Source organism: Coptis chinensis, chromosome 6 (genome assembly GCF_015680905.1).
Source record: "Coptis chinensis isolate HL-2020 chromosome 6, ASM1568090v1, whole genome shotgun sequence".
Lineage (NCBI taxonomy): Eukaryota > Viridiplantae > Streptophyta > Magnoliopsida > Ranunculales > Ranunculaceae > Coptis > Coptis chinensis.
In genome coordinates this window covers 56901060-56908100 of record NC_141461.1, presented here as the reverse complement: position 1 = coordinate 56908100, position 7041 = coordinate 56901060, and the positions used below count along the sequence as shown (strand labels likewise).

At 37.4% G+C, this 7041-nt stretch overlaps 1 long non-coding RNA gene across 1 annotated transcript; it reads left to right on the top strand.

Annotated features, from left to right (window-relative positions):
- The first annotated feature begins 5120 nt into the window (after positions 1 to 5120).
- LOC147493716 (uncharacterized) lies at positions 5121 to 6014 on the top strand. The gene is made up of 2 exons (XR_015199310.1): positions 5121 to 5391; positions 5474 to 6014. It is a non-coding gene; the product is annotated as an uncharacterized LOC147493716 (long non-coding RNA).
- Positions 6015 to 7041: the final 1027 nt, after the last annotated feature.

Below are 7041 nucleotides of genomic sequence, written 5' to 3'. Positions count from 1 at the left end.
AATAGAGTCACAGGCAACTTCAGTATCTGGAATTACAAAATCAACATGGTAGCAAAAATCTTAGACCTTGACTAATACATTTTCAACGATGCCCTTTGGGTACTTGATGGAGCGATTCTTGAGTTGTAGGGTCATGTTGGTAGGTTTTAATTCATGAAGACCTAACTACTTAAATAAGTAGTAGGGAAGTAGGTTAACACTTGCGCCTATGTTTAAAAGTGCGGTAGCAGTATACTTGTCGCCCAACGTGCATGGTACAGTTGGTCGACCTGGGTCTTTGTATTTAACTACACCATTGGTAGTAGTAATGGAGGGAAACTACTCAGTGATGAACTGATAAGAGCCCAAAATTGTAGTTTTAACCCTGTAACAGTCATACTTTTAGACCAATTATGTGAGTAATAATTAAGAGTTAACACTGATTACGTGTTTTTATGCATTTCAGGTTTCAAAGTCCATTATGTGCAGAAATGTGCCACTTTAGCAAGATAAAGGAGCAAAGGTTGGTTACTAAGTAGTTCCGTGATTAAAGGCCAAGATTTAAGAAGACAAAGCCTTCCTAAGCCCGGTCAAAAGCTGAAAAGTCGACACGGGCAGAAACAGCACACAAGGGCAGAAACAGCACACAAGTCAGCAGAACTTCCGAAGGCCGTATCTTTGGACTCAAACCTCAGAATGGGGCCTACCTTATGTCAAAACGACCGGTTTGGAAAGAGCTTTCCAATGGTCCAAGCCTTGATCCAATCAGAGGAGCAGAAGTAGACAAAAATTCTGTTGAAGCCAACTGCAGCTGAAGAGGCCTTTTTGGACTGAAAGAATTGGGTTTTGGGCCTGATTCTCTGGCCCAAAACATGGCTCCAAGCCCATGCACGATTTTTGGATCTGAAAGTATAAAAACTAAAGCTTAGCTCTTTGTTAATGGTAGTTAGTTAGACCTAAAACAATATAGATAATTCTAGATCTAGTTTAATTAATTAAATTAAGTTTTAGTTCCGTTTTCAATTCTTGTTTTAGATTAAGTCTTTGAATCATTGTTCTGGATTGATTAGATAAATAAAATAGTTATTTTATCAATTTCGAATTGTGTTATTTCAATATATTAGATCTAGTTTTAATTATTGTTGGTTACCATTTCTTTGTTGTTAATTAGAATTTAATTATCGTTTAGTTTAGATTAGTAAATTTCGAATCTTTGATAATATGTTTTGTTTAGATTCATATGGGAATGATTGCGGAATGATTCAAGGCTAAACCCTCCATTAGAGGGGTTGATGAAGCCTTGATGAAAACTTAGTGGTATAGTGTAGAAGCATTGTAGAATCTATTCCAATCTAGAAGGTCGTGATTCGTCATGAGAATGGGTGGACGACCTCACATGCTAGTTAGTATTCGGTAGAAATGCCATGAACACTAGGGATTAGAACTCGAATTCTTGCCGTAAGAACGTGAGAATCGAGATACAAGAATCTATACTAGGTTATTAAGTTGGATTCGAGGTGGATTCAATTCCCCTAATCCTTTATCTAGATTAAAAACAATCATATTTCCATAGCATTAAGTAGTTAAATTCAAATAATCAATTTCATATTGTATCGTAGTATAACACCCTTCAGAAAAGCTCTCATTAGACTTAAAACCCACTAATTAGACTAGAAAACATTCCATGCTAGAGCACTAGGAGTGGAACAATTTGTTACTCCACTCTATCTCGATAGAATTGAAAGTAGAAACTTTGATAAACATATAGGCAATTAAATTAAGTTTTAGTTTACTTACGTTTTGAGTTCATCGCTCATTTAAGTAGGTAAACTAATCAATCATTTGTTTTATCAAATGGCTTCGCCATCATAGTGCACTTCAAAGATTGTTTTCATAGTAGAATTAGTCATTTTAAGTCCCATTAAACCCACCCACCCTTGTTTGATTTATACCGTGGTTATCCGTTTTCAAGCGTCGAAAAAAATTTTGCGACAAAATTACATCGAAAGGACCACGGCTTATAAGGAGCGCTCCCGTGCCCTATAGTTCGAACACGAAGCCGACCGCGCTAAGTCATCGAACAAGGAGCTGACCACGCTCTATGCGAAAGACTCGCACCCTAAGCCAAAAATCCCGGATTTCAACAGGTTTGTTTCAAACTTCGATTTTTAAGTTTTTCAGTGTTCTAACTTGTTATTTACACTGAACACGCGTAAACAAGACGCTATTCATAAGCGAAGCAAGGATGCTATCAGGTATTCCTTTCTTCCATACCTCACATCTCCAGTTAGAGGTTCATACTAATATATCAAAATTGTTTAGATTGTTTTCGTATTTAGACTTAGACTTGCATGAGATTAAGGTCTGGTCGGAGAAAAACACCGAACGTAATTAACCGTCAACGTTGTTTCGACCAAATATGATCAGAACACCAAGTGTTGATGAAAAAGACGAAGAACGTAGAAAAGTAATTAGAAAAATGATGGTGATCGGGGGAATGATGAGACTGTACGTTGCGGTTGCCTACGTACCCAAATTATCAGTGGGATCAAGTCTCAAGAACGTAGTTCTGAATGAAAAATAGTTTTGTATTTATATAGGTAGAGTAGAGAATCCTTGTAGCTCAAGTATTCTTGTAGCTTGAGTCATTGTGATAGAATATAACTCTCAACCGATAATTATCTTTTGATAAGAAATGAATCGGACATAAATCAATGTACATTAGTGGCAAGCCATGTGGCTAAGGTTCACCTTAGACACATGAGTTAATGGGCCCGCATACATTGATCCATGGTATTGCAAATTGGGCTTTAGCCCCGTCGATTAAATGAATAAAATAGAGACTCCTACCAATGGACGTTAAGCCCGAGGTGGGGGTCGAACATCGCCCTCTTTGTTTGTCATGCGAACAAAGTTCACATGGCAAAGAAGAGAAGAAAAATCAAGGAAAACTTGGAATAAGAAAAGAGCAAGCGGAATGTATAACAAAGTGTCGTGTGAACGTAAACGATAGGAAAATGGACAATCGGAAAAAATTCGTGAATTATTGGAAACAAAATAATGTCAAATTAACGTATACGAAAGTGTCGTGTGAACGTAAACGATAGGAAAATGACAATCGGAAAAAATTCGTGAATATATCGGAAACGACATAATGTCAAATTAACGTATATAGGACGCAATGTAATTAAATAAAAGATGGCCGAAAAGGCATAGAAAAAAATAAAATATGCACAGAATTAAAATTGCAAAAGAAATCGATTAAAACTGTACCGAACGCGTCACGTAATAATACGAAATTTGAATTCGACGACGCGTGCCAGCGGAATAGCGATACTTGGATTATATCGTTAAAAATTAAATGTAGGGGCAGTTTAGTAATAATAATAATAAAAGGTAGTTAAATACGAATTGGACTTAAAATGTTCGGATGAGATAAGAATATGGAGTAGATAAGATTTGAGATGACGGATGAAGTTTGGAACAGAAAAGAATCCCACCGATATTGAAAAATAGCTCGAACCTTATATAAGTGCTTTGTGGCCGCATATTCCAACCTATGAAAAAAAAAAATGGACGCCATCCAACAAAACAGACGTAGCAGAAAAAAAATTTTGACGTCGCGACAAAGCTCCTTCTTCAAGTTTTAGAGAGAGAGAGAAACGAGAGCAACACCATGGAAACCGAATCAAGAGGTTGAAGAATGTACGACTCAAACATAATTCACTTAATCTTAACTGTTTTTTCACTAGCGGCGAAATCAATCGCAAAAAGAAATAGGTAACCGGAGTTCACATCTGTTTTTCCTCCCGAACCTCATCCCATGGCCTATGAAAAGGATGTTAGCGAAAATCACCTAAGTTCAGTCAACTTGTGTTCAACCAATCGAAAAGTCATGATTCGTAAGACACCGGTGGCAACCAATCTCTTTTTTGCATGTCACGGTCCATCTATTTTGTCCGATGACTTTTTTTCTCGCTTGGGTTTAGTTAGAGGGTTCGAAACCGCCAATGGATGATGTTGCCATTCGAAGACTAAATCTGCTTTCCTTTTACAAATTGGGGAGAGGTGGGTCATTTGGATGTTTATTATTCTAGAGAAAGTTTTATTCCAATAACAATATGTTATTTTTCCGAAATTTTCTGATATTGTTTTTGCAGTCTACGTAAGACTTGGGGTATGACATGTATTGCTAGTGAGGATGATGTTGATGTTCTTATGTCCGGCTATGCATTTCGCCTTGAAATCTTGCATGAGAGAGGGTGAACATGGTGAAAAAGCAATGTGAGGCTTTTATTATTGTTACTTTTTCAGATCACTATTTTTTGCATATACTTGCTTTTACTCATGAAAATTTTCTTTGTAGTTGACAATGTTCACATGAAGCGGATCTCTTTAGCGTAGACAAGGAGCTATTCATCCGCCGGGGTCAAAGATTCTAGCATGATTAATGGTTTGCGTGGTTGTTACCCTATATACCGTTGTTGTCCGGGGTCTTCCCATTCTAGAATGATACTTGTCTAATTCTTTCCATCTTACCCCTTTAAGTTCTCTCTTTCTGAAGGCTTGCAAAACGGTGGATCTCTTCACATCTGTTCTCTTCATACCCTGATCTGACCTTAGAAGTAAAAGCCAATGGCAGCCAGCTACAAACGCTTAGGGTGGGGTTGGGATTTTGTCTTTGTGATTTTGTAGGGAAAGCCAGATGATCCCAAAGACACCAAGGGTCAACCTGGGCTAACAACCACATTGACATCTTCGATGATTAAAAAGAAAAGTGTGTATGTTTGAAGGGTTTTTAAAGAGTACAAATAGTTGGTTTGGGATGGGTGTGTATGTTTGATATTGATGTGTTTTATGTTCTCTTCTCAGTGTGTGTGTGTGTGTGAGTACAAGAAATGGAAGGATCCGAATGGCTTTGAAGCTATGGATCTAACAGTTGATGCCTGGCTTTTTCGTGAGATTGGATTATTGTAATGGAGTACGTAGGCAAACAAAACATGATACGGTGCAACGACAAAGAAAGGAAGGGCACCGTGAATCGCTATTCTTAAATCGGCCCGCGCCCTTGTGGAGTTAGCAAATCCGGTTTTGAGCAATTTGACCCGGTTTGTTTTTTTTTTTTTTTTAGGTAGAAACGACCGTACTATACGAACGAAATATAATCGAGAAGAAGAAGATTCGATGTCGATCGCAGACTTGGAGAGGTGGAAAAAAAGGTGACAGATATATCGAATACACGAGGCCGCAGCATAATCTAGCTCAGTATCGAGCAGCTTCAAATTGGATCGGCTAGGATATTAAGCTTAAATTATTGAGTTTCAATAAAAATTAAATTTGGCCTGTCGAAGAAGACGAAGAAAACGGAGAAAAGTGCGGAGAATATAACAAAGCGGTGTCGGAAACAGATATGTTAGTATTTTTTTTTATCAGTTATTGTAAAATTTTGGTTAAGTCTGAAAAACTAACGAAAAGTTTATTCTTGTCGTTGCAGGTAGAAACAGCGGTACGACGAGAGACAGAAATTCACGAAAATACCGCGAAGAAAAGTTTCGCTCCGCATGATCTCAATGCCTTGAAAAAAAAAATAAATAAGAGGTGAAGATAATTTTCAATCCGCTCAGAAAGTTAACGTAATGCAAATTTTTTGCCGCACGGAGAAACGACGGTAGTACAAGCAAAATATATTCACAACTAGTCGACGGAGAAAAGTTTTGCGTAACAAGGTGTCAATTAATGTCGTAGAAGAATGAAAGAAGCTGAAAGAAGTTTCGTTGAGAAAGATCGGCTCAATGTCTTAGAAAAAATAATGGCGCTGTCGGAAAGTTTAACTCGGAAAGATTCCCCCGGAAAATTCGCTCAGAAAAATCGGCATGAAGTTGTTGAAATTGCTTGCTCGGAAATTTTTTCGTATAAAGATCGGAACAATGCCTTAGAAAAAATAATTAAGCTGGCATATAGTTTCGCTTGAAACGGAAAGAGTTGTACGAGTTGTATAATCAAAAACTGATAAGGAATCATTGGCTTTTCCCAAACCAATGATTATGTGATTGTGTGAATGTAATATCATGGAACTAAAAATTATTGTGATGAAAATAAAAATAAAGTATGGGTTTGCTATTTGAATATTGTTGTTGTGACAGATAACATACCTGCAGAAAACTGACAACGTTGTAGATTTATGTAGTTGAAATGAAATAGAACGATACGCCCCCAATGCTAACTTTAAGCTTGCAAAATTAGATTGAGCTAAAAAATGCTCCGATGCAGAACTGACGAAACGAAACGGGGTAACTTCATCAGATGTTGACATGGCGCGAGTAACCGACTAAGCGAGCGTAAAATCGTTCAATTTAGATTGACGAAATTAAATGTGGTAAGTTCATCAGATTTTGTCGTAACGATAATACGACTAAGCGAGCGTAACAACGTTCAACTTAGACTGCCGAAATTAAACGTTGTAATTTCGGCCGGATTTTGTCGAGCGATAGTAACGACTAAGCGAAAAAAAGCGCTTCATCTTAGACTGACGAAATTAAACGTGGTAATTTCGCCAGATTTTGTTGTAGCGATAGTAACGACTAAGCGAAATGTAAAGCGCTCAACTTAGACCGATCGAAAATTAAACGCGGGTAATTTCGCCAGATTTTGTTGTAGCGATAATAACGACTAAGCGAGCGTAAAAGCGTTCATCTTAGACTGACGAAATTAAACGTGGTAATTTCGCCAGATTTTGTTGTAGCGATAGTAACGACTAAGCGAGCGTAAAAGCGTTCAACTTAGACTGACGAAATTAAACGTGGTAATTTCGCCAGATTTTGTTGTAGCGATAGTAACGACTAAGCGAGCGTAAAAGCGTTCAACTTAGACTGACGAAATTAAACGTGGTAATTTCGCCAGATTTTGTTGTAGCGATTATAAGGTTCGCTAAAACCAAAATCATACCATTGGAACTGAAGTGAAATAACTGCTTCTTTATTGATTACCGAGTCTTAAAAAATGCAAAGATAACAACGGAAAATACATGCCTGAACTGGAAACAAACTAAATATTGTATTATTT